Here is a 27,561-nt window from a genome sequence, read left to right as displayed (position 1 = left end):
GCTGGCCAGGGCAGCAGTCGAACATTTTCTGTATCCACAAAGGCCCGTACACGACCTGCAACATGCGGTCGTGCATTATCCTGCTGAAATGTTGGGTTTCACAGGGATCGAATGAAGGGTAGAGCCACGGGTCGTAACACATCTGAAATGTAATGTCCACTGTTAAAAGTGCCGTGAATTCGAACAAGAGGTGACGGAGACGTGTAACCAATGGTAGGCACCCCATACCACCCCGCCGGGTGATACGCCAGTATGGCGAAGACGAATACACGCTTCCAATATGCGTTCACTGCGATGTCGCCAAACACGGATGCGACCATCATGATGCTGTAAACAGAACCTGGATTCATCCGAAAAAATGACGTTTTGCCATTCGTGCACCCAGGTACGTCGTTGAGTGCACCATCGCAGGCGCTCCTGTCTGTGATGCAGCGTCAAGGGTAACCGCAACCATGGTCTCCAGGCTGATAGTCCATGGTGCTGCAAACGCCGTCGAACGGTTCGTGCAGATGGTTGTTGTCTTGCAAACGTCCCCATCTGTTGACTCAATCGTGATGGGCTAGAATCCTACCTTTATCAAAGTCAGAAACGTGACGGTACGCATTTCTCCTCCTTACACGAGGCATCACAACAACGTTTCACCAGGCAACGCCGGTCAACTGCTGTTTGTGTATGAGAAATCGGTTGGAAACATTCCTCATTTCAGCACGTTGTAGATGTCGCCACCGGCGTCAACCTTATGTGAATGCTCTTAAAAGCTAATCATTAGCATATCACAGCATCTTCTTCCTGTCGGTTAAATTTCGCGTCTGTAGCACGTCATCTTCGTGGTGTAGAAATTATAATGGCCAATAGTGGATACTGGAGGGTAGATGTTATAAGTGAAGAAAATAATCTTTTTTTTCCTATGGTGTCGTGGAATTGACTATTTGCATTTGCCTCATAACATAAAACAATGCTAAACACTAGGGGTTCAATGACCCGTCGACGATGTTGTCCCGTCGACGAATAAATCCTTAGAGGCAGCCTACAAGCTCAGAGGAGGATAGGATGAGGGGCTAAATGTGCCGCGCCCTTTCCAAAGGAAGCCACCAGCGATGTATCTTAATTGATTTAGGGTGACCACGGAAAACCTAAAGCTTGATGGCCGGACGGGGATCTGAATCGCTGTTATAGTGAATCGGAATACAGTGTCTTTAACCACTGGGTCATTGACCACGCGATCGGTCTTATAAAATAATTTTTCTTCAACACTATTGTAATGCTTAGTGTATGTTACCTCACATCTCACGACAATTATGAAAGAAGTGTCTTTCATTACAAATGATTGTTCAGTCTCACTGCGTATGGAACGTACTTGATGTCATCAGCAGGCCTATTGATATACTGCAAGCTGCCAACGTGTGTTTGCTCTGAATATATGACATTTAATAAATCTGCTCTTTGTTACGAGGGCTCATAACTTTCAGCTGGAAAATTACAAGCATCACTGTAAATTTAATTAGTTTCACAACATATGTCATTTGATTTGACGGGCCGTTTTATTATTTGCTTTTATCGGACATTATTAGCCTCACTACACTTACGTGGTTTCATAAAATTACTGAATCAGAATCTGCAAAGCAATTTTATTACTTTTACAGTGTGTGTAATTACTTACGTCACACTGCACTCCTGTGGATGCATAATAATTTTGAGGCAGTGTGCGAAAAAATCAACGTTGTTAATGACACTGAGATTATACTACAGGTAATTTCTGGGAAGTATGTTCTACTGCTTTAAATTTTTACTAACAACGTCACTGTTAGTAGTTTGAACCTTAGTTGACACTTGAAGTACGCTTTCCAAAGATATTCAGAAACAATTATTGTACCAAATGCAAGATGGAATTTACTCTCTGTATTCGCATTGCAGTATACATTGCACAGCAGTTGCGACACAAGACACCACGACACGTAATGTAGAGAAGAAAATATCAGCTGAGTGTCCGCTTACTGAACATAACAACACCAGATTTTGTGAGGCATATGTTGTGAGCAAAGCAAAATTACATCATCCACCTTCTTTGCGCCATATGAAAAAATAGGTTTTTGTGACGTAATTGTGGGAAGTTACGACATGACCACCGCCTATCTGCACACTTACCTGTTGTAGGTATCGGGTGCCTGAATAACGTGTGTTCTGATGCGAAGACTCACCCTCCGTATAGGATTCATCTACTACTACATTATTACTCTGCAATTCACAAATAAGTGCCTGGAAGAAGTTTCATCGATCCACAAACTGCCTCTCTACCGTCCCACAATCGAACAGCGCGAGGGAAAAACAAACCATTTCCGAGCGAACTCTGATGATCATTTCCCACTGTGGAGATGCGTGCCAGCAAAATATCTATGCACTCTGAGGAGAATGTTGTGATTGTAATTTCACGAGAAAGACCTGTCGCAGCAAGAACGCCTTTGTTTTGACCGCCATCCCAATTCTTACATCATATCCGTAGCATACTCTCCCCTATTGCACAATAATACAAAACAAGATGCCCTTCTTTGAACTTTTTCAACGTCCTCCGTCAGTCTTACCTGATGTATCTAGGTAATTCTGTTCACGAAACACGAACAAACACACTTCATACAATCAGCCCCAGAACCTCTAGCCTTAGCGACCAATGTTACGACTTACGTTCTCTGCTGAAAATAGCGTATATAGAACGGGATACATAATATAAGAAATAGGAGAAACTGTGTTGAGATGTTAAATAGATGAAAAATTTTGTTACGTGCTACGGCTACTTCAGACAGAACTTTCATATGTGATTATAAAATAGCGGCAGCCAAAGAATATGCGATTTCCTCCCTGAATATTCAGTAATTGAATCAGGAAAGTCGAAATGAGAGCATAAGATGCAGATACGTTATATCATTGGTTGGAGATTAACAGGTTGTTGTGGAAACGTGCTTTAGTGAGAAAAATAATGAAAATAAATTTTTATTTTGGATGAATTGGATATAAAATATATGCATTTTCATTTTGAATTTTAAAAAAAATTATACGTAGTGTATTGTCTCCACACCATCAAATTGAATTGTCATCCTAAACTGCCATTTATTACGTCGGGAGATGAGAAATTTAGTCAGGCATACTTATGTCCTATAAATGGAAGTATTGTAGGAGAGGACTGACTTCACCGAATTTGAAATTTGTTGTATTCCATGATATTCCGTTAGTGTAATGGGTGAACCAGAAGTCCACGGACAGACTTCCAGAGATGAGAGTGTAGATCAAAATAGGACAAAAGTTCAGTAAAAATGGGCTCTAAAATCCATATATTAGGAGTTATGGGTATGTGTTCATTTTAGATATTGTGAAAAACATCTCTTCTACAGCAAGCTCTTTGCTTTATATGTTTGGGAGGATATGGTATGAACGTAAACAAGAAAGAAACTGTCCAGTTAACACGGGATATGAAGTGCTACCTGAAGACCTATGATGATTTGTTCAATAGAGAGAACATGCGTTTCACAGCAGCGAAAATGAACAAGTCAAAAACTGGTTCAAATGGCTCTGAGCACTCTGGGACTTAACATCTGAGGTCACCTGACCCCTAGACTTAGAACTACTTAAACCTAACTAACCTAAGGACATCACACACATCCATACTCGAGGCAGGATTCGAACCTGCGACCGTAGCAGTCGCGCGGTTCCGGACTGAGGCGCCTAGAACCGCTCGACCACCGCGGCCGGCATGAACCAGTCCTTATAGCTCTTAAGTTTTACCCTTTGGAGTCCATGTTAACTGGACTGTTTTTTCTTGTTTTCGTAGACGTTTCCAGCACTCAAAATATGGAAAGTTTCTGTCTACATTTTACTTTGCGGAGGACTCTTGTGGTAAAAATTGGTATTCGCTACAGCAAAGATGTCTTATGAATTCTCTCTGTTTACGATGCCATAAACATCTGTGGGAATTGCTATGCTAATTGTCTCAAACAAATGTAAAATATTAATCTTTAGAATATTGTTTGCTATAATTATATAGTAGAAATCAATATCGTATTTTATTCGTTCCCTAAATCTCTAGAGGGAAACTGAAAATGTAAAGCAAACTGATTTCATTGAAGATGTATGTTGAAAAAAGAAATAAATTGTACGTTAAATATGTTAAAATATGAAGACCAGTGTCTTGTTCACATGCTAGAGTATTAAAACTAATACCCGTTTATGGCCTTGCAGCCATTGTCTGATACAGTCTACATGTCGCTAACGTCAGTTTTACATCTGACGATAGTTGCAAAGCAGAAACCGGCTATCATTTATAACAAAGTAGCATGTGACCAAGGCACTGACACAAATGAAACTGGTACCATCAGTAGATCAAACGGCCTCATTTCACGACAAATGTTTGAATGGATTGTGTTTTCCTGTATGTGTTAACTAAAATCAGTTTACTTACTTCGCACTTTTTGTCTAAGGTTAAATACCGCTATGAGTCAGAATGTAAAGCAATAGTAACCCATACTGTATAATGATAAAACGTATAATGATAAAACGTATTTTACTATACGCTGCCTGATATTTAGACAAGGTCATAACAATACCTGTTGACATACTTCTATGGTATTGGTTCAAATAGTTCAAATGGCTCTGAGTACTATGCGACTTAACTTCTGAGGTCATCAGTCGCCTAGAACGCAGAACTAATTAAACCTAACTAACCGAAGGACATCACACACATCCACGCCCAAGGCAGGATTCGAACCTGCGACCGTAGCGGTCACGCGGTTCCAGACTGAAGAGCCTTTAACCGCACGGCCACACCGGCCGGCTTCTATGGTATTCACATACTTTTGTGGTCCTTATGCTCAAACATAAACAATGTATTACAATGAAATAACGTCCTTCAAGTAGTATAACACAATACTCATGAACGAAATAGAAAACAAGCAAAATGGTAAATACACAGGAACACAGATTAAACACAACTGTCTTACAGCTGCCCTGCTCTGCTGCAGCTGAGACATGGAGAACGCTGCTACATCCTGCACTCGTAGCAAGTAGCCTTTATTGGGGCTGCCCGGGGTCCCCTGAATATTACAGCGATGTCACACGGAGTAGCAGATATTGCTATTGGTCTCCCCCAGGCGTTGTGGCGTCGCTTTGGTGGCTGGCACCAACGAACGTCTGACCCAGAAACATCCAACAGCAACTATTCTCAAACACCTATCATGTACAAGAATAATTTCGCAGTCTAGCAAGTGCTAAAAGTGACACAAATTACGTTACATAAGTACAACTATGGAATGCCGTTTATAGTTGGCAGCGTTTTTCCATTAGATTAATAAACTCTACAGATATACACTCCTGGAAATTGAAATAAGAACACCGTGAATTCATTGTCCCAGGAAGGGGAAACTTTATTGACACATTCCTGGGGTCAGATACATCACATGATCACACTGACAGAACCACAGGCACATAGACACAGGCAACAGAGCATGCACAATGTCGGCACTAGTACAGTGTATATCCACCTTTCGCAGCAATGCAGGCTGCTATTCTCCCATGGAGACGATCGTAGAGATGCTGGATGTAGTCCTGTGGAATGGCTTGCCATGCCATTTCCACCTGGCGCCTCAGTTGGACCAGCGTTCGTGCTGGACGTGCAGACCGCGTGAGACGACGCTTCATCCAGTCCCAAACATGCTGAATGGGGGACAGATCCGGAGATCTTGCTGGCCAGGGTAGTTGACTTACACCTTCTAGAGCACGTTGGGTGGCACGGGATACATGCGGACGTGCATTGTCCTGTTGGAACAGCAAGTTCCCTTGCCGGTCTAGGAATGGTAGAACGATGGGTTCGATGACGGTTTGGATGTACCGTGCACTATTCAGTGTCCCCTCGACGATCACCAGTGGTGTACGGCCAGTGTAGGAGATCGCTCCCCACACCATGATGCCGGGTGTTGGCCCTGTGTGCCTCGGTCGTATGCAGTCCTGATTGTGGCGCTCACCTGCACGGCGCCAAACACGCATACGACCATCATTGGCACCAAGGCAGAAGCGACTCTCATCGCTGAAGACGACACGTCTCCATTCGTCCCTCCATTCACGCCTGTCGCGACACCACTGGAGGCGGGCTGCACGATGTTGGGGCGTGAGCGGAAGACGGCCTAATGGTGTGCGGGACCGTAGCCCAGCTTCATGGAGACGGTTGCGAATGGTCCTCGCCGATACCCCAGGAGCAACAGTGTCCCTAATTTGCTGGGAAGTGGCGGTGCGGTCCCCTACGGCACTGCTTAGGATCCTACGGTCTTGGCGTGCATCCGTGCGTCGCTGCGGTCCGGTCCCAGGTCGACGGGCACGTGCACCTTCCGCCGACCACTGGCGACAACATCGATGAACTGTGGAGACCTCACGCCCCACGTGTGGAGCAATTCGGCGGTACGTCCACCCGGCCTCCCGCATGCCCACTATACGCCCTCGCTCAAAGTCCGTCAACTGCACATACGGTTCACGTCCACGCTGTCGCGGCATGCTACCAGTGTTAAAGACTGCGATGGAGCTCCGTATGCCACGGCAAACTGGCTGACACTGACGGCGGCGGTGCACAAATGCTGCGCAGCTAGCGCCATTCGACGGCCAACACCGCGGTTCCTGGTGTGTCCGCTGTGCCGTGCGTGTGATCATTGCTTGTACAGCCCTCTCGCAGTGTCCGGAGCAAGTATGGTGGGTCTGACACACCGGTGTCAATGTGTTCTTTTTTCCATTTCCAGGAGTGTATATACAGGGTGGTCCAATGATAGCGACTGGGCCAAATATCTCACGAAATAAGCAACAAACGAAAAAACTACAAACAACGAAACTCGTCTAGCTTGAAGGGGAAAACCAGATGGCACTATGGTTGGCCCGCTAGATGGCGCTGCCATAAGTCAGACGGATATCAACTGCGTTTTTTTTAAAAATAGGAACCCCCATCCTTTATTACATGTTCGTGTAGTACGTAAAGAAATATGAATGTTTTAGTTCGACCACGGTTTTGGCTACGTGACAGATGGCGCTGTAATAGTCATAAACATATGAGTACGTGGTATCACGTAACATTCCGCCAGTGCGGACGGTATTTGCTTCGTGATACGTTACCCGTGTTAAAATGGACCATTTACCAAATGCGGAAAAGGTCGATATCGAGTTGATGTATGGCTATTGTGATCAAAATGCCCAACGGACGTGTGATATGTATGCTGCTCGGTATCCAGGACGACATCATCCAAGTGTCCGGACCGTTCGCTGGAAGTTACGTTATTTAAGGAAACAGAAAGTGTTCAGCCACATGTGAAACATCAGCCAAGACCGGCAACAAATGATGATGCCCAAGTAGGTATTTTAGCTGTTGTCACGGCTAATCCGCAAATCAGTAGCAGACAAATAGCGCGAGAATCGGGAATCTCAAAAACGTCGGTGTTGAGAATGCTACATCAACATCGATTGCACCGGTACCGTATTCCGTGGAATTGCATGGCGACTAGTTTGAACGTCGTGTACAGTTCTGCCACTGGGCACAAGAGAAATTACGGGACGATGACAGACTTTTTGCACGCGTTCTATATAGCGACGAAGCGTCATTGACCAACAGCGGTAACATAAACCGGCATAATATGCACTATTGGGCAACGACAAATCCACGATGGCTGTGACAAGTGGAACATCAGGAATCTTGACGGGTTAATGTATGGTGCGGCATTATGGGAAGAAAGATAATTGGCCCCCATTTCATCGATAACAATCTAAATGGTGCACTCTATGCTGATTTCGTACGTAATGTTCTACCGAAGTTACTACAAGATGTATCACTGCATGACAGAATGGCGATGTACTTCCAACATTATGGATGTCCGGCACATAGCTCGCGTTCGGTTGAAGCGGTATTGAATAGCATATTTCATGACTGGTGGATTGGTCGTCGAAGCACCATACCACGGCCCGCACGTTCACCGGATCTGACGTCCCTGGATTTCTCTCTGTGGGGAAACTTGAAGGATATTTGCACACTACTCGCTGTTGAGAGGAATTTCGTTACACGTATTGGCAAATGGATTGAGGTTGACGGACATCATTTTGAGCAATTATTGCATTAATGTGGTATTTACAGGTAATCACGCTGTAACAGCATGCGTCCTCAGAAATGATAAGTTCACAAAGGTACATGTATCAAATTGAAACAACCGAAGTAAAATATTCAAATGTACCTACGTTATGTTTTTTAATTTAAAAAACCTACCTGCTACCAACTCGTCGTCTAAAATTGTGAGTCATACGTTTGTGACTACTACAGTGCCATCTGTCACAAAGCGAAAAAAGTGGTCCAACTAAAACATTCATATAACTTTACGTACTACACGAATATGTAATAAAAATGGGGGTTCCTATTTAAAAAAACACAGTTGATATCCGTTTGACCTATGGCAGCTCCATCTAGCGGGCCAATCATAGCACCATCTGGTTTCCCTCTTGAAGCTAGACAAGTTTCGTTGTTTGTAGTTTTTTCGTTTCACACTTATTTCGTGAGATACTTGGCCCGGTCACGATCAATGAACCACCCTATGTAACACACTTCAGTCATTTGCACTGTGGATCCAAAGAAACTGGTTTGTTGTTGTTGTGGTCTTCAGTCCTGAGACTGGTTTGATGCAGCTCTCCATGCTACTCTATCCTGTGCAAGCTTCTTCATCTCCCAGTACCTACTGCAACCTACATCCTTCTGAATCTGCTTAGTGTATTCATCTCTTGGTCTCCCCCTACGATTTTTACCCTCCACTCTGCCCTCCAATACTAAATTGGTGATCCCTTGATGCCGCAGAACATGTCCTACCAACCGATCTCTTCTTCTGGTCAACTTGTGCCACAAACTTCTCTTCTCCCCAATCCTATTCAATACTTCCTCATTAGTTGTGTGATCTACCCATCTAATCTTCAGCATTCTTCTGTAGCACCACATTTCGAAAGCTTCTATTCTCTTCTTGTCCAAACTATTTGTCGTCCATGTTTCACTTCCATACATGGCTACACTCCATACAAATACTTTCAGAAATGACTTCCTGACACTTAAATCTATACTCGATGTTAACAAATTTCTCTTCTTCATAAACGCTTTCCTTGCCATTGCCAGTCTACATTTTATATCCTCTCTACTTCGACCATCATCAGTTATTTTGCTCCCCAAATAGCAAAACTCCTTTACTACTTTGAGTGTCTCATTTCCTAATCTAATTCCCTCAGCATCACCCGACTTAATTCGACTACATTCCATTATCCTTGTTTTGCTTTTGTTGATGTTCATCTTATATCGTCCTTTCAAGACACTGTCCATTCCATTCAACTGTTCTTCCAAGTCCTTTGCTGTCTCTGACAGAATTACAATGTCATCGGCGAACCTCAAAGTTTTTATTTCTTCTCCATGGATTTTAATACCTACTCCGAAATTTTCTTTTGTTTCCTTTACTGCTTGCTCAATATACAGATTGAATAACATCGGGGAGAGGCTACGACCCTGTCTTACTCCCTTCCCAACCACTGCTTCCCTTTCATGTACCTCGAGTCTTATAACTGCCATCTGGTTTCTGTACAAATTGTAAATAGCCTTTCGCTCCCTGTATTTTACCCCTGCCACCTTTAGAATTTGAAAGAGAGTATTCCAGTCAACATTGTCAAAAGCTTTCTCTAAGTCTACAAATGCTAGAAACGTAGGTTTGTCTTTCCTTAATCTTTCTTCTAAGATAAGTCGTAAGGTCAGTATTGCCTCACGTGTTCCAGTATTTCTACGGAATCCAAACTGATCTTCCCCGAGGTCAGCTTCTACCATTTTTTTCCATTCGTCTGTAAAGAATTCGCGTTAGTATTTTGCAGATGTGACTCATTAAACTGAGAGTTCAGTAATTTTCACATCTCTGAACACCTGCTTTCTTTGGGATTGGAATTATTATATTCTTCTTGAAGTCTGACGGTATTTCGCCTGTTTCATACATCTTGCTCACCAGATGGTAGAGTTTTGTCAGGACTGGCTCTCCCAAGGCCGTCAGTAGTCCCAATGGAATGTTGTCTACTCCGGGGTCCTTGTTTCGACTTAGGTCTTTGTCAAATTCTTCACGCAGTATCGTATCTCCCATTTCATCTTCATCTACATCCTCTTCCATTTCCATAATATTGTCCTCAAGTACATCGCCCTTGTATAGACCCTCTATATACTCCTTCCACCTTTCTGCTTTCCCTTCTTTGTTTAGAACTGGGTTTTCATCTGAGCTCTTGATGTTTATACAAGTGGTTCTCTTATCTCCAAAAGTCTTTTTAATTTTCCTGTAGGCAGTATCTATCTTCCCCCTAGTGAGATAAGCCTCTACATCCTTACATTTGTCCTCTAGCCATCCCTTCTTAGCCGTTTTGCACTTCCTGTCGATCTCATTTTTGAGACGTTTGTATTCCTTTTTGCCTGCTTCATTTACTGCATTTTTATATTTTCTCCTTTCATCAATTAAATTCAATATTTCTTCTGTTACCCAAGAATTTCTACTAGCCCTCGTCTTTTTACCTACTTGATCCTCTGCTGCCTTCACTACTTCATCCCTCAAAGCTACCCATTCTTCTTCTACTGTATTTCTTTCCCCCATTCCTGTCAATTGTTCCCTTATGCTCTCCCTGTAACTCTGTACAACCTCTGGTTCTTTCAGTTTATCCAGGTCCCATCTCCTTATATTCCCACCTTTTTGCAGTTTCTTCAGTTTTAATCTACAGGTCATAACCAATAGATTGTTGTCAGAGTCCACATCTGCCCCTGGAAATGTCTTACAATTTAGAACCTGGTTCCTAAATCTCTGTCTTACCATTATATAATCTATCTGATACCTTTTAGTATCTCCAGGGTTCTTCCATGTATACAACCTTCTATCATGATTCTTAAACCAAGTCTTAGCTATGATTAAGTTGTGCTTTGTGCAAAATTCTACCAGGCGGCTTCCTCTTTCATTTCTTAGCCCCAATCTATATTCACCTACTATGTTTCCTTCTCTCCCTTTTCCTACACTCGAATTCCAGTCACCCATGACTATTAAATTTTCGTCTCCCTTCACTACCTGAATAATTTCATCAAACATTTCTTCAATTTCTTCGTCATCTGCAGAGCTAGTTGGCATATAAACTTGTACTACTGTAGTAGGTGTGGGCTTCGTATCTATCTTGGCCACAATAATGCATTCACTATGCTGTTTGTAGTAGCTTAACCGCATTCCTATTTTCCTATTCATTATTAAACCTACTCCTGCATTACCCCTATTTGACTTTTTGTTTATAACCCTGTAGTCACCTGACCAGAAGTCTTGTTCCTCCTGCCACCGAACTTCACTAATTCCCACTATATCTAACTTTAACCTATCCATTTCCCTTTTTAAATTTTCTAACCTACCTGCCCGATTAAGGGATCTGACATTCCACGCTCCGACCCGTAGAATGCCAGTTTTCCTTCTCCTGATAACGACGTCCTCTTGAGTAGTCCCCGCCCGGAGATCCGAATGGGGGACTATTTTACCTCCGGAATATTTTACCCAAGAGGACGCCATCATCATTTAATCATACAGTAAAGCTGCATGCCCTCGGGAAAAATTACGGCCGTAGTTTCCCCTTGCTTTCAGCCGTTCGCAGTACCAGCACAGCAAGGCCGTTTTGGTTATTGTTACAAGGCCAGATCAGTCAATCAACCAGACTGTTGCCCTTGCAACTACTGAAAAGGCTGCTGCCCCTCTTCAGGAACCACACGTTTGTCTGGCCTCTCAGCAGATACCCATCCATTGTGGTTGTACCTACGGTACGGCTATCTGTATCGCTGAGGCACGCAAGCCTCCCCACCAACGGCAAGGTCCATGGTTCATGGGGGGGGGGAAGAAACTGGTACACTTGCCTAATATCGCGTAGGGCCCCCACGAGCACGCAGAATGGCCACAACACGACGTGACATGGAAATAATGTGTGAAGTAGTGCTGCAGGGAACTGACGCCATGGATCCTGCAGGGCTCTCAGTAAACCCGTAAAAGTATGACCGGCCGGGGGGAAGGGGGGGGGGGATCTCTTCTGAACAGCACTTTGCAAGGCATCCCAGATATGCTCAATACTGTTCATGTCTCGAGAGTCTGGTGGCCAGCGGAAGTGTTTAAGCTCAGACCAGCGTTCTTCAAGCAGTTATGGACGTGTGGGATGTCGCATTGTCCTGCTGGAATTGCCCAAGTCCGTCGCAATGCATAATGGACATGAATGGATGCAGATGATCAGACAGAATGCTTACGTATCTAGAAGTGTCAGGGGTACCACATCACTCCTACTGCACACGCCCCACACCCTTACAGAGCCGCCATCAGCTTGAACAGTTCCCTGCTGACATGCAGGGTCCATGAATTCATGAGGTAGTCTGCATATCCGTACACGTTCATCCGCTCCATAAAATTTGAAACGAGATTCGTCATACCAGGCATTATGTTTCCAGTCTTCAACAGTCGAATGTCGGTGTTGATGGTCCAAGGCGAGGCGTAAAGCTTTGTGTCGTGCAGTCAGCAAGGGTACACGAGTGGGCCTTCGACTCCGAAAGCCGATATCGAGGATGTTTCGTTGAATGGTTGGCACGCTGTTACTTGTTGATGACACAGCATTAAAATGTGCAGCAATTTGCGGAAGGGTCGCACTTCTGTCCCTTTGAACAATTCTCTTCAGTCGTCGTTGGTCCAGTTCTTGCAAAATCTTTTTCCGGCCGCAGCGATGTCGGAGATTTGATGTTCACCGGATTACTGAAATAGGCGTTGCCGACCGCAGCGTCGTATTCTGCCTGTTTACATATCTCTGTTTTTGAATACTCGTGCCTATACCAGTTACTTTGGTACTTCAGTGTATAATATCCTTCTTCACTATGTACGCCAGTCTGCACCACTGGGGTAACTTTTCGATTCCGCAACCGTAGCAATCACGTGCTTTGCAGGAGGAGAGTTCGCCGAGACTCCTTTGGTGCCCATTTTCATCCTTAAAGATTGTTCTTTTTTTTTTTTTTTTTGGTCATCAGTCTACTGACTGGTTTGATGCGACCTGCCACGAATTCCTTTCCTGTGCTAACCTCTTCAGCTCAGAGTAGCACTTGCAACCTACGTCCTCAATTATTTGTTTGACGTATTCCAATCTCTGTCTTCCTCTACAGTTTTTGCCCTCTACAGTTCCCTCTAGTACCATGGAAGTCATTCCCTCATGTCTTAGCAGATGACCTATCATCCTGTCCCTTCTCCTTATCAGTGTTTTCCTCATATTCCTTTCCTCTCCGATTCTGCGTAGAACCTCCTCATTCCTTACCTTATCAGTCCACCTAATTTTCAACATTCGTCTATAGCACCACATCTCAAATGCTTCGATTCTCTTCTGTTCCGGTTTTCCCACAGTCCATGTTTCACTACCATACAATGCTGTACTCCAGACGTACATCCTCAGAAATTTCTTCCTCAAATTAAGGCCGGTATTTGATATTAGTAGACTTCTCTTGGCCAGAAATGCCTTTTTTGCCATAGCGAGTCTGCTTTTGATGTCCTCCTTGCTCCGTCCGGCATTGGTTATTTTACTGCCTAGGTAGCAGAATTCCTTAACTTCATTGACTTCGTGACCATCAATCCTGATGTTAAGTTTCTTGCTGTTCTCATTTCTACTACTTCTCATTACCTTCGTCTTTCTCCGATTTATTCTCAAACCATACTGTGTACTCATTAGACTGTTCATTCCGTTCAGCAGATCATTTAATTCTTCTTCACTTTCACTCAGGATTGCAATGTCATCAGCGAATCGTATCATTGATATCCTTTCACCTTGTATTTTAATTCCACTCCTGAACCTTTCTTTTATTTCCATCATTGCTTCCTCGATGTACAGACTGAAGAGTAGGGGCGAAAGGCTACAGCCTAGTCTTACACCCTTCTTAATACGAGCACTTCGTTCTTGATCGTCCACTCTTATTATTCCCTCTTGGTTGTTGTAGATATTGCATATGACCCGTCTCTCCCTGTGGCTTACCCCTGCTTTTTTCAGAATCTCGAACAGCTTGCACCATTTTATATTGTCGAACGCTTTTTCCAGGTCGACAAATCCTATGAAAGTGTCTTTATTTTTCTTTAGACTTGCTTCCATTTTTAGCCGTAACGTCAGAATTGCCTCTCTCGTCCCTTTACTTTTCCTAAAGCCGAACTGATCGTCACCTAGCGCATTCTCCATTTTCTTTTCCATTCTTCTGTATATTATTCTTGTAAGCAGCTTCGATGCATGAGCTGTTACCTGATTGTGCGATAATTCTCGCACTTGTCAGCTCTTGCCGTCTTCGGAATTGTGTGGATGATGCTTTTCCGAAAGTCAGATGGTATATCGCCAGATTCACATATTCTACACACCAACGTGAATAATCATTTTGTTGCCACTTCCCCCAATGATTTTAGAAATTCTGATGGAATGTTATCTATCCCTTCTGCCTTATTTGACCGTAAGTCCTCCAAAGCTCTTTTAAATTCCGAATCTAATACTGGATCCCCTATCTCTTCTAAATCGACTCCTGTTTCTTCCTCTATCACATCAGACAAATCTTCACCCTCATAGAGGCTTTCAATGTATTCTTTCCACCTGAAACGTCCCCTTAGAAAAATTATAGAAGACTGTGCTTAAACTGACACACAATAATTTTAACGCAACGCAATCAGACTATCAAAAATCCCTACAAAAGAATGGCCCAGACAAACATTAAACTATACCTTTCACTTACCTCACAAATATCTTCGTTACTCAAGCTACTGCAATACAGCGAGCGCCACTACTGCCAGCTAAATAAAAGATTCAAACTACAGAAGGCGCTAACTACTGATAGGCATAGTTAGCAAATGAAAGATTTTAATAGAGAACAAACAATGTATTTACCTTAATATCATCAAAAGTCATAATATATGTAATTTCAAAACTCCGCCATCTCTCTCCTCACATCCACCACTGCTGGCGGCTCACCTCTAACTGCGCAACGCTACGCACTGTTCACATCCAGCTGCCGCTGCCCAACACTACAATGGCAGACAACAATGCAAACTAGCCACAGTGATTTTCATACTTAACGTTGCCAATAAGAAAACATAAACAGCCTGCTTACATAGCCCCCATGCTCCCCACAAAAAATTTTACAAATTGTTTTGGGCAGTGGCCAATAATGATTTGAAAAAATTTTTGATAATTACAATAACAAAGATATCAAATGCACACACTTGTTTATACAATGTTGGTCAAAAGCTAAAATTTTCTCACAGTCCATAAAGACAGTCCAGATTGTTCATCACAGTAATATTTCAGTGGTATTTTTTCAAAGTCTGAGCAGTAAAAGACAATGCACATGGAAGTAGTTGATTTCCATGCAGTCTTGAAGAAGTAGTGTTGTCCTTCCAACTGAAATACAGTGCTGACTCTTGACATGCAAACAGGTAATGGACCACAACAGAGCAAACCCACAGCAGAGTCATTCGACGTTTTGAAGAGGATTGGTAGTTTGGTCATCACAGAGCAGACCCACTGTAGTTCTGGTAGAGAGTATGGTATTGGTGTTGGTGGGCCACCAGAGGTGCAGACCCACTGTAGTCCTTGTAGAAATAATGGTACTGGTGAGTCAGCAAAGGTGTAGACCCACTGTAGTCCTTGTAGAAATAATGGTATTGATGAATCATCAAAGGTGTAGACCCACTGTAGTCGTTGTAGAAATAATGGTATTGATGGGTCATCAGAGATGCAGACCCACTGTAGTCCTTGTAGAGATGGCCAGCAACCATCTGTTGCGACTTTGCAGGTGCACAATCACAATCGAAGTGTCTTGCAGAGAAGATAGCAAGTCCATAAACCACCATTTGTGCACGCACAAAGTTTTTGGAATTGTCCTCAGAACCAGCAATGCTGTTATCCAGTCCCTTGCTGAATTAGTAACACACGTGCAAACACTAACAGTCACAACTTCTCACATTTTGTGCATTACTGTGACCAACAGAAATGTGTGCAGTGAAATGAATGCTTACAAGTTACTTAATTTGATGAACTGGTGTCAATTACAATATTATAACATGAGAATACAATTACAAAGGTACAAAATACATCATTAAAGAACATAACAATACAGATAACATTTGTAGTACAGGCTTTACAAAAGAATCGAAATAACATATACATCAGTGTTGCAGTGTAATCATATGTTTTCAAGTTCGACCATGTCATTTTTGCGATGCTTTCTACAAAGGAACGTCAATAGCGAGGATAATGGCCTCCCTTTTTCTTTTCTCCACCTGTATTTCTGAAAGGGGCACACGCTAATGGCTTTTTTCCAGGCGACTGTCGCCCAGCTGGGTGCCCACGACACATTACGTGCAGGTGGTCACTTAACTTTCTTACGGAAATATTTACGACACCAGTTTCCGCTACAGTGACAGTCTCATATGAAAATTTCACAGGTCGAAAAATTACGTTACAAATGTGTAGAAACAAAATTCTATGAATATAACAGTGTGCAAAAAATTTTTCGTCGGCATTGTAATACATTCGCACATGTACATACATTTCATAATTCTAAAGTACGATTCTTGGTTTCCAACATTCTCTTCCACAAATCAGAGTCCCTAATCACTACTCATTATTCCTTGCTTTATAACACGTATACATATTCGTAGACACTTCTTCAATATTTCATCATAATAAATACGTAGCATAATCAAATTCCTCATACAGCATCAGCTTATTGATCATAAACATATCTCAGCAGCATAATACACATCGTTGTCGTAATAATAACATCATAACACCTCAGTTAAATCTCAAAAACGTCGTAACTTCCTCCAATAATTTCAAAACCTAAAAAAATTCTCTGCTCATGTCAAAAGTGTTATCTGCCTCAAACGTACTTTAAAAATCGTGATCCCATACCAAATATATCATTCAAAGCTCTCATAATATCACAATGGTACCGAAAAAATATGAACAGTTCACAAAGTACAGACAGGTGTAGCTACGTAAACATTTGTCACTAATGTAACAAAAAAAAACGTTTATCTCTCAGTTAAATGATCAGATAACTGTGTAATTTGTGTGTTAGAGAAATATGGTACCGATGTGTAAAGTTGTATAAGCAAATACCATATTAGCTAGGGCTCCTTGTGCTTGCCAAGCACAGGATACACAAAGCAGGGGTGTACCCCCCTGAGGATAATTGTAATTATACCCTCAGGTGTTACAGATTACAGCAATGGAATGAAGTGTATCACGGAAAACTTTCTTTGTAATTTAAAAATCTTTAAAAATAAATGTTTTAAGTACAAAATTAATCACTCAAATACGTGTACTGTAGCGCTAAACTGTGCATCTTGTTGTAAGATAATCTCTGTGGAAGTGTCGTAGTTATCGTCCTCCGAAAGCTAAGTTCTGCAGAAGTCAATGTACTTACCTCATGATACACAAAAGTGAAATGCTTTGCGTATAGATATCTTAATTATTGCGCTTATTGTTGTGATGAAGAATTTACCGTGCTGTAACGTATTGTTGTGCTACGGAAAAGGCTGTCTCATTGTAGCTATACCACAAAAGTTACTATTAAACATGTTTTACTTTCCAGAAGAATTCAGAAAAACTGTGCAGATATAAAACAGATACACCGCAAAATCAACATTGTAAATTGTCACTCATTAGTAGCGTCGCGATAAAATCGTGTAGCTGTCACATAAACTAACCACTGTCTCATCTGGTATCTCACAGAAAGTACTTTAAATCCAGAATGTATTTTCAAGTAAACCAAAATGTTGCATTAAAATCTCTTTGGCAGTATATGTTCTAAGTATGTAAGCCTGATAGTCGTTACGTAATTGTGCAACTAACAACCAAGAATGTACACACACAATAACACTGTGACGTCTGTTCACTATAACAATGCAGTCGTAATTTCTGTTTAAGTAAGTTCTCTTGGTTCTTGATTTGATATTTAACTTCCAACATTGTTGCATGTTAACAGATTCTAAGTCTGACAAAGCATACTAGCAATATAAAGTGAAAAGTTATATGGCAAAGACAAAGTTAAAAGGCAGATTATCTTTCAATAAACGGTTTCACATGTGAAATGTGGTGGAAACCTTTACTAATCCTAGTATGCAGTGTTTCAACTTCGACACAATTATCATGTGGTATACGCCGGTAAAGAATACAGGAATTTTTCTCAAGGTTAGCATCTATGTAATTTTTCCCTGAGCCAGCCGGTGCACGCAGCAGCCTGCGGTGCGAGTCATTGTCTGTTCCTTTGTTGGTGCGTGCCGATATTGGTATTAGGAGACCTAGCTTCTTCAAATTCATGTTGTCGAAAGTGCCCTGCTCTGTTTGAGTCCCGCCAGTTCTGATGCAATTCAGGTCTGTCGTTACGATTATCTCATCTGTCGTCACGTCGGTAGATTTCATAATTTCTTTCTTGTCAGTCATGTGGTGGAGAATTTCTCCCTGAATCGTAACTGCGCGCTGGACCGTTGCGTCTAAAGTTATTCTGTCTCCCTTGATAATAATTGTATTGGTTCCCATATTGTCTGTTTCTCTGATTGTCTCTGTGATAGTCATTACCGCAGAGAGGTGATCTTTCCCTGTAATTATTACTACTCTGGCAATGGTTGACATACGGGTGGTGTCTGTTTCGGTCACGATTTACATTGAAGGAATAACCTTGTCGTATATTATTTCTGTCATCGCGGAATTGTGACGCATGTGATCTGTAATTGTCTTGCTCCTGTTTTCGCGTTGCGCAGTTGTCAGTGTCAATTTCCAGTTCTTGTAACAGTCCCTGAAAAGCTTCAATGTCGTCTTTGAAACGTCCTGCTAAAATAATAGGTCTCAAATGTTCAGGCAGTTTGATTAAGCAAATGAGGATGAGTTCTGAGGGGCTGTATGGGTTTGACAGGTACTGATTCTAGTGCAACATGTCTTCAAAATACACTCCTGGAAATGGAAAAAAGAACACAATGACACCGGTGTGTCAGACCCACCATACTTGCTCCAGACACTGCGAGAGGGCTGTACAAGCAAAGATCACACGCACGGCACAGCGAACACACCAGGAACCGCGGTGTTGGCCGTCGAATGGCGCTAGCTGCGCAGCATTTGTGCACCGCCGCCGTCAGTGTCAGCCAGTTTGCCGTGGCATACGGAGCTCCATCGCAGTCTTTAACACTGGTAGCATGCCGCGACAGCGTGGACGTGAACCATATGTGCAGTTGACGGACTTTGAGTGAGGGCGTATAGTGGGCATGTGGGAGGCCGGGTGGACGTACTGCCGAATTGCTCAACACGTGGGGCGTGAGGTCTCCACAGTACATTGATGTTGTCGCCAGTGGTCGGCGGAAGGTGCACATGCCCGTCGACCTGGGACCGAACCGCAGCAACGCACGGATGCACGCCAAGACCGTAGGATCCTACACAGGGCCGTAGGGGACTGCACCGCCACTTCCCACCAAATTAGGGACACTGTTGCTCCTGGGGTATCGGCGAGGACCATTCGCAACCGTCTCCATGAAGCTGGGTTACGGTCCCGCACACCGTTAGGCCGCCTTCCGCTCACGCCCCAACATCGTGCAGCCCGCCTCCAGTGGTGTCACGACAGGCGTGAATGGAGGGACGAATGGAGACGTGTCGTCTTCAGCGATGAGAGTCGCTTCTGCCTTGGTGCCAATGATGGTCGTATGCGTGTTTGGCGCCGTGCAGGTGAGCGCCACAATCAGGCCTGCATACGACCGAGGCACACAGGGCCAACACCTGGCATCATGGTGTGGGGAGCGATCTCCTACACTGGCCGTACACCACTGGTGATCGTCGAGGGGACACTGAATAGTGCACGGTACATCCAAACCGTCATCGAACCCATCGTTCTACCATTCCTAGACCGGCAAGGGAACTTGCTGTTCCAACAGGACAATGCACGTCCGCATGTATCCCGTGCCACCCAACGTGCTCTAGAAGGTGTAAGTCAACTACCCTGGCCAGCTAGATCTCCGGATCTGTCCCCCATTCAGCATGTTTGGGACTGGATGAAGCGTCGTCTCACGCGGTCTGCACATCCAGCACGAACGATGGTCCAACTGAGGCGCCAGGTGGAAATGGCATGGAAAGCCGTTCCACAGGACTACATCCAGCATCTCTACGATCGTCTCCATGGGAGAGTAGCAGCCTGCATTGCTGCGAAAGGTGGATATACACTGTACTAGTGCCGACATTGTGCATGCTCTGTTGCCTGTGTCTCTCTGCCTGTGGTTCTATCAGTGTGATCATGTGATGTATCTGACCCCAGGATTGCGTCAATAAAGTTTCCCTTTCCTGGGACAATGAATTCACGGTGTCCTTATTTCAATTTCCAGGAAGGTATTTCACAAGACTGGAAAATTCAGATTGTTCGAAATGTTTCATCATTATGATGCTATACTTTACTCGGTCTTGTGTAGCTTGAGACCAATATGCTGAGAGGAAGGCATGATAAATTTCTCCTTCACTGTGACAATCGTGAATGACCGATCGCATTCTTACAGCTGGTGCATTCTCCAAGTAGCCACACATAAATTCTAACCTGTGCTCCTTGACCAGTTGGTAGGAAAACAATGAGAAAATTGATGAAGCCATGCTTGTGGATGAATGTCGTTGCCAGTATTCTTAAATGTTTTGAATTTACGTGTAGTGATGAACAGCTTATAGTCGAAATCATCGTGTCGGCGAGTCGCACATCGCTCATTGTTACTTCGTTTCGGCGGTTCCATCTCAAAATTCAATGCGCCTTGCCAATTTCTTTCATAATTTCCGAAGTGTCCTGTGTTATTATTTTGTGGTTGTTCCGTATTTCTATGTCCGTCTTCCCGTACTGGAGCGTGAGTGTCCTCTGAAATATGTAATTCTTGTATTACCTGCGTCAACTGATCTTTTACTTCCAGGATTTCTCTTTTGTACTGTGTATTGGTTTGATTTTGATTTTGTTTGAATTTTCTAATTTGTTCATACTTTTCTGTGTCAGTAAAGACTACCGGTTTTGTGTCATTCAGATTATCATCTACCTCATGATTTTCATGAACAATGGTTTGCAGTTCTTTTATGGCTGCTTCGTGATTCTGTAATGCATTTTCATGCCGCGAAAAAATAGGTTGAAAATGCTCACAAATTTGTGTTTTTACGTCATTACAGACTTTTTGACATTTCGATTCAATGTTATGTAACTCAGTAGTTAAATCTTCACGTGTTTGTTCAAGTGTGGTGTCTAACTTTTGAAGCTTTTGCTGTGTTTGTCTCTGAATTTGTTCCATTGTGTCTAACTGTTGCTGTGTTTGTCTCTGATTTTGTTCCATTGTGTTTAACTTTTGAAGATTTTGTTCCATTGTGTCTAACTTTTGAAGATTTTGTCCCATTTGTTGCATTAATTGTAATAACAATGCATTAGTGTCTGGAATCTGTTCCTCTACGCTTTTCGGCAGTGCATTTGCACCAGCAACATTCATATTTTGACAAGCAGAAAATGTATCTTGACTTATTTGAGAAAACGGTGAGGACGCAAAATCTGAATCTACAGTATTTGCAAAATTGTGTCCGATCATTTCGGATTCCTGAGGCGAGCTGTTGCCGAGCGATCGATCGATAATGCTTCCCTGTTCACTAATTGTTTCACTGCCTACGCTATTGTTTGCTGCCCGCTCCATTTCCCTATGCACAGTTACCAAATTACCATGATGAACATTAGTTAATTCATTACACGGTGTCGCTAACACACTACTTTCGTCTTCACTGTCATTTCTCAGTTTACTTTGGAGCCTAGAATTACGTTTTTCACACGCCATTATTGTCACAATATTTCACACAACAACCCAGAAAAACACAATTTGAAGAGCAAAAGTAGGGGAATACATTAACATAACACTGAAAATAATATCTAGTTAATTGCAAGCGCAGCTGCGAAATACTTGGTGCAAATCTACATGCGTGCCACAACTGTTTTACTGTACAACAATGAAAGACTGCAACTACAAAGGAGATTCTCAATACAATTACGCACTAGCAATAAACAAAATCTACACTAATTACACAAACTACAAGAAAAAATCAGAAGATTCCAGTAGAGGTATCCTCGGCTAAGGGTCGACATATGAAACGTCCCCTTAGAAAAATTATAGAAGACTGTGCTTAAACTGACACACAATAATTTTAACGCAACGCAATCAGACTATCAAAAATCCCTACAAAAGAATGGCCCAGACAAACATTAAACTATACCTTTCACAAATCACTTACCTCACAAAAATCTTCGTTACTCAAGCTACTGCAATACAGCGAGCGCCACTACTGCCAGCTAAATAAAAGATTCAAACTACAGAAGGCACTAACTACTGATAGACATAGTTAGCAAATGAAAGATTTTAATAGAGAACAAACAATGTTTTTACCTTAATATCATCAAAAGTCATAATATATATAATTTCAAAACTCCGCCATCTCTCTCCTCACATCCACCACTGCTGGCGGCTCACCTCTAACTGCACAACGCTACGAGCTGTTCACATTCAGCTGCCGCTGCCCAACACTTCAATGGCAGACAACAATGCAAACTAGCCACAGTGATTTTCATACGTAACGTTGCCAATAAGAAAACATAAACAGCCTACTTACACACCTATCTGCTCTCTCCTCTGCATTTAACAGTGGAATTCCCGTTGCATTCTTAATGTTACCACCGTTGCTTTTAATGTCACCAAAGGTTGTTTTGACTTTCCTGTATGCTGAGTCTGTCCTTCCGACAATCATATCTTTTACGATGTCTTCATCATTTTTCTTGCAGCCATTTCGTCTTAGCTTCCCTGCACTTCCTATTTATTTCATTCCTCAGCGACTTGTATTTCTGTAATCCTGATTTTCCCGGAACATGTTTGTACTTCCTCCTTTCATCAATCAACTGAAGTATTTCTTCTGTTACCCATGGTTTCTTCGCAGCTACCTTCTTTGTACCTATGTTTTCCTTCCCAACTTCTGTGATGGCCCTTTTTAGAGATGTCCATTCCTCTTCAACCGTACCGCCTACTGCGCCATTCCTTATTGTTGTATATATAGTGTTAGAGAACTTCAAACGTATCTCGTCATTCCTTAGTACTTCCGTATCCAACTTCTTTGCATATTGATTCTTCCTGACTAATGTCTTGAACTTCAGCCTACTCTTCATCACTACTATACTGTGATCTGAGTCTATATCTGCTCCTGGGTACTCCTTACAATCCAGTATCTGATTTCGGGATCTCTGTCTGACCATGATGTAATTTAATTGAAATCTTCCCGTATCTCCCGGCCTTTTCCAAGTATAACACCTCCTCTTGTGATTCTTGAACAGGGTATTCGCTATTACTAGCTGAAACTTGTTACAGAATTCAATTAGTCTTTCTCCTCTTTCACTCCTTCTCCCAAGCCCATATTCTCTTGTAACCTTTTCTTCTAATCCTTCCCCTACAATTGCATTCCAGTCGCCCATGACTATTAGATTTTCGTCCCCCTTTACATACTGCATTACCCTTTCAATATCCTCATACACTTTCTCTATCTGTTCATCTTCAGCTTGCGACGTCGGCATGTATACCTGAACTATCGATGTCGGTGTTGGTCTGCTGTCGATTGTGATTAGAACAACCCTGTCACTGAACTGTTCACAGTAACACACCCTCTGCCCTACCTTCCTATTCATAACGGATCCTACACAAGTTATACCATTTTCTGCTGCTGTCGATATTACCCGATACTCATCTGACCAGAAATCCTTGTCTTCCTTCCTCTTCACTTCACTGACCCCTACTATATCTAGATTGAGCCTTTGCATTTCCGTTTTCAGATTTTCTAGTTTCCCTACCAGGTTCAAGCTTCTGACATTCCATGGCTCGACTCGTAGAACGTTATCCTTTCGTAGATTATTCAATCTTTTTCTCATGGTAACCTCCCCCTTGGCAGTCCGCTCCCGGAGATCCGAATGAGGAACTGTTACGGAATCTTTTGCCAATGGAGAGATCATCATGACACTTCTTCAATTACTGGGCACATGCCCTGTGGATACACGTTACGTGTCTTTAATGCAGTGGTCTCCATTACCTTCTGCATCCTCATGTCGTTGATCATGGCTGATTCTTCCACTTTTTGGAGGCAATTTCCAACCCCTAAGACAAGAGAGTGCCCTGAAACTTTATCCGCTTCTCCGCCCTCTTTGACAAGGCCGTTGGCAGAATGAGGCTGACTTCTTATGCCGGAAGTCTTCGGCCGCCAATGCTGATTATTTATCAAAATTTAGGCAGTGGCGGGGATCGAACCCCGGACCGAAGACGTTTTTCATTATGAATCAAAGACGCTACCCCTAGACCACGGGCACATTTAAAAATTGTTTTATAGAGGGGAAAAGGTGAAGATTTGAGGGCGTAAAATCAGGCGAGCGCGAGGTCAGGTGAATAAGGAAGTGGTGGCTGACTTCCCAACTCAAACGACTGAGTACAAATTTTAGTTAGTGTCACAAAACCGAGCATACGTTATCAAGGAATAACATCTCTCCACCTGCCGTGGTGGCCGAGCAGTTCTAGGCGGTACAGTCTGTAACCTTGAGACCGCTACGGTCGCAGGTTCTAATCCTGCCTCGGGCATGGATATGTATGATGTCCTTAGGTTAGTTAGGTTTAAGTAATTCTGAGTTCTAGGGGACTGATGAACTCAGAAGATAAGTCCCATAGTGCTCAGAGCCATTTGAACCATTTTTTGAATAACATCTCTCCCCACAATATCCCTTGTCCTTGTTCTTGGATTGCGTCTGCAACACGTCTCAGTTGTTGGCAGTAGATGTCAACAGTAATGGTTATATCTGTGTGAAGCATTTCTTAGTTTATCGCACCGTCACTGTTCCACTGATGCACAATATTATCTTTTGTGGATGGGCGCAGGTCTTTGTACGGCGAGTTCCTGCTTTGTTTGGGCTCAACCATTCGTTTCTCCTCCCTAAGGTAGGATATATACTCCATCTCCTGTTACCAGTAATGATACAATTTAGTAATGGTCGGTGTTGTTCGTGAGCTAGTTGATAACGAGCAAGCAGAGGTACATATATGGCCACATGCGGATTTCGAAATGTTGGCTTAGGACATGCGGTACCCATACACCCGATTTTCGAACCTTCGCCATTTGCGTTCAAATGTCGCACGATGGTGGAATGAGCACAGTTCATCACATTTGCCAGTTTTAGAGTACAGTGGCGTGGATGATTGTGGGTTAATGAGTTTAAACGAAGGTCTTCCTGAACTTGGAGAATACTAATGCAAAACGTCCTCCTTACGGACAGGTTCCCATTCAAAATGATCGAAAATTTGATTTGTTATTGCTTTTTTTTAAAGTATATGTGTCTAGGATTTTGGGACGAGAAAGTTTTTAATCCGTGCGTTACGTAAGTTGTTCGGAGGTGCGTATCGATTAGAGAAATCCGTATGAAAATCTCTACAATAGTCCCTTAATTAGGATTCACGTATAGTCTGAAAAACTATTATTGTACAGATTTATGGCATCTTTTATTATATACCTGACCAGCTATCTGCAGGCCAGATTCTTTGCAAGAGGTCAGTGTAACGTTGTCAGCATATAGAAATGCAATTAATTTATAAAATATCTTTGAATCTTACCACAGGGTTTACTTTAAGACAATATCAGAATTGTATCGCCGATGTAGATACTACATAGTGTAACAGATACATCATAGTCTGCAGAAATCTCAAAAATTAAACTACGTAACACATGACGCTATTACACCTCTGTGTGGGGGACTGGGTATGCTAGTTTTACATCTAGCTCTATCATATGCGCTCTTTCTACTTCCTGGTACATTCTCTGATTCCTCAATATCAGACGTAAAGGATATACTCAGACTTCATTACGCTTCATAGTTAGCGTTCGGTATGCATCATGAAATTGGGGTGGAAATAATTTCACACTACTTAATTATTTAATGAAAAACGTACGTATAAGTGTACAGGAGGAGAAAAGTCATATGAGTAACGCCAAACACCTGTGTGGAATGAAAAGGAATTTCACACTGAGGCTCCAGTACTATGCATTAATGATTCACTTTATTAAATCCTTTTTCCCTTTAACTCAGTAAAAAATCGTACATTTATCATTCTACTAAGCACATTTGTTAATCTAGCGCTAAAGAGATTTTGTATTTCAAGAAAAAATTTGTGATTCATTAGAGTGAAAAGAATAAGAAATACATTTAAGGAGCTAACGCAGGGACTAACAGAAAAAAAAAAAACTTCAAGAAGGATTTATGAGACATAAACGAAATTTGATACGCGTATTTCTACATCTGAAAGATGGTGTCAATTCAGATTTCGCGCCTGACGCGTGGGAGTAGTGCTAGTAGCGCCACTAAGAGGATACAGATCAGGTTTCTTTAAACACACCCTCTAACGGTGTGAGTGTCAGTTACCTTTGAGGCGTCCGCCCCAGTAGCTGAGTGGTCAGCGTGACGGATTGCCGTCCTCCGGGCCCGGGTTCGATTCCCGGCTAGGTCGGAGATTTTCTCCGCTCAGGGACTGGGTGTTGTGTTGTGTTCATCATCATTTCATCCCCATCCGGCGTGCAGGTCGCCCAATGTGGCGCCGAATGTAATGAGACCTGCGCCAAGGCGGCCGGACCTGCCCCGCGAGGGGCCTCCCGGCCAATGACGCCAAACGCTCATTTCCATTTCCACCTTTGAGGCGGAACGTGGTGGCGTGGTGATAGTCAAGAATACCTTTGAGGAAACTTGTCTACACCTCACTGAGTTTGAATGGTTCTAATGGCTCTGAGCACTATGGAACTTAACATCTGTGGTCATCAGTCCCCTAGAACTTAGAACTACTTAAACCTACCTAACCTAAGGACATCACACACATCCATGCCCGAGGCAGGATTCGAACCTGTGACCGTAGCGGTCACGCGGTTCCAGACTGAACCGCCTAGAACCGCACGGCCACACCGGCCGGCCACTGAGTTTGAACAAGGTCGTATAATAGGACCAGGAGAATGTTCCTTCTGCGATATTGCAGGAAGATTTGGCAGGATCGTAGCCGCTGTACACTGTCCTGGAAGTGGTGGTCACGAGATTATACGGCTGCAAGAAGACAAGATTTCGGACGGCCACGTGGCACTACCGAGAGACAGGACCATCGTTTTCGGCGTATAGTTCTGGAGCCTCGTATTGCATATGCAGCAGCAGTTTGAGCAGCAATTTGGAGCACAGTGACAAAACGAACTGTTACAAATCGGTTACTTCAAGGACAGCATCGAGCCAGACGACATGTGACTTCAGTGGTGAGAAAGGAGTGCCCATTGGAGAGCATGGTGGAGGTCAGTTGTGTTTTTTGATGAAAGCTGGTTCTGCTTCACTGCCAGTGATGGTCGTGTTGAAACTTCTTTGGCACCTGATAGTCAGGGAGAGGAAGGATAAGGCAA

The sequence above is a fragment of the Schistocerca cancellata genome, chromosome 5 (genome assembly GCF_023864275.1).
Source record: "Schistocerca cancellata isolate TAMUIC-IGC-003103 chromosome 5, iqSchCanc2.1, whole genome shotgun sequence".
Lineage (NCBI taxonomy): Eukaryota > Metazoa > Arthropoda > Insecta > Orthoptera > Acrididae > Schistocerca > Schistocerca cancellata.
This window is presented reverse-complemented; position numbering follows the sequence as displayed.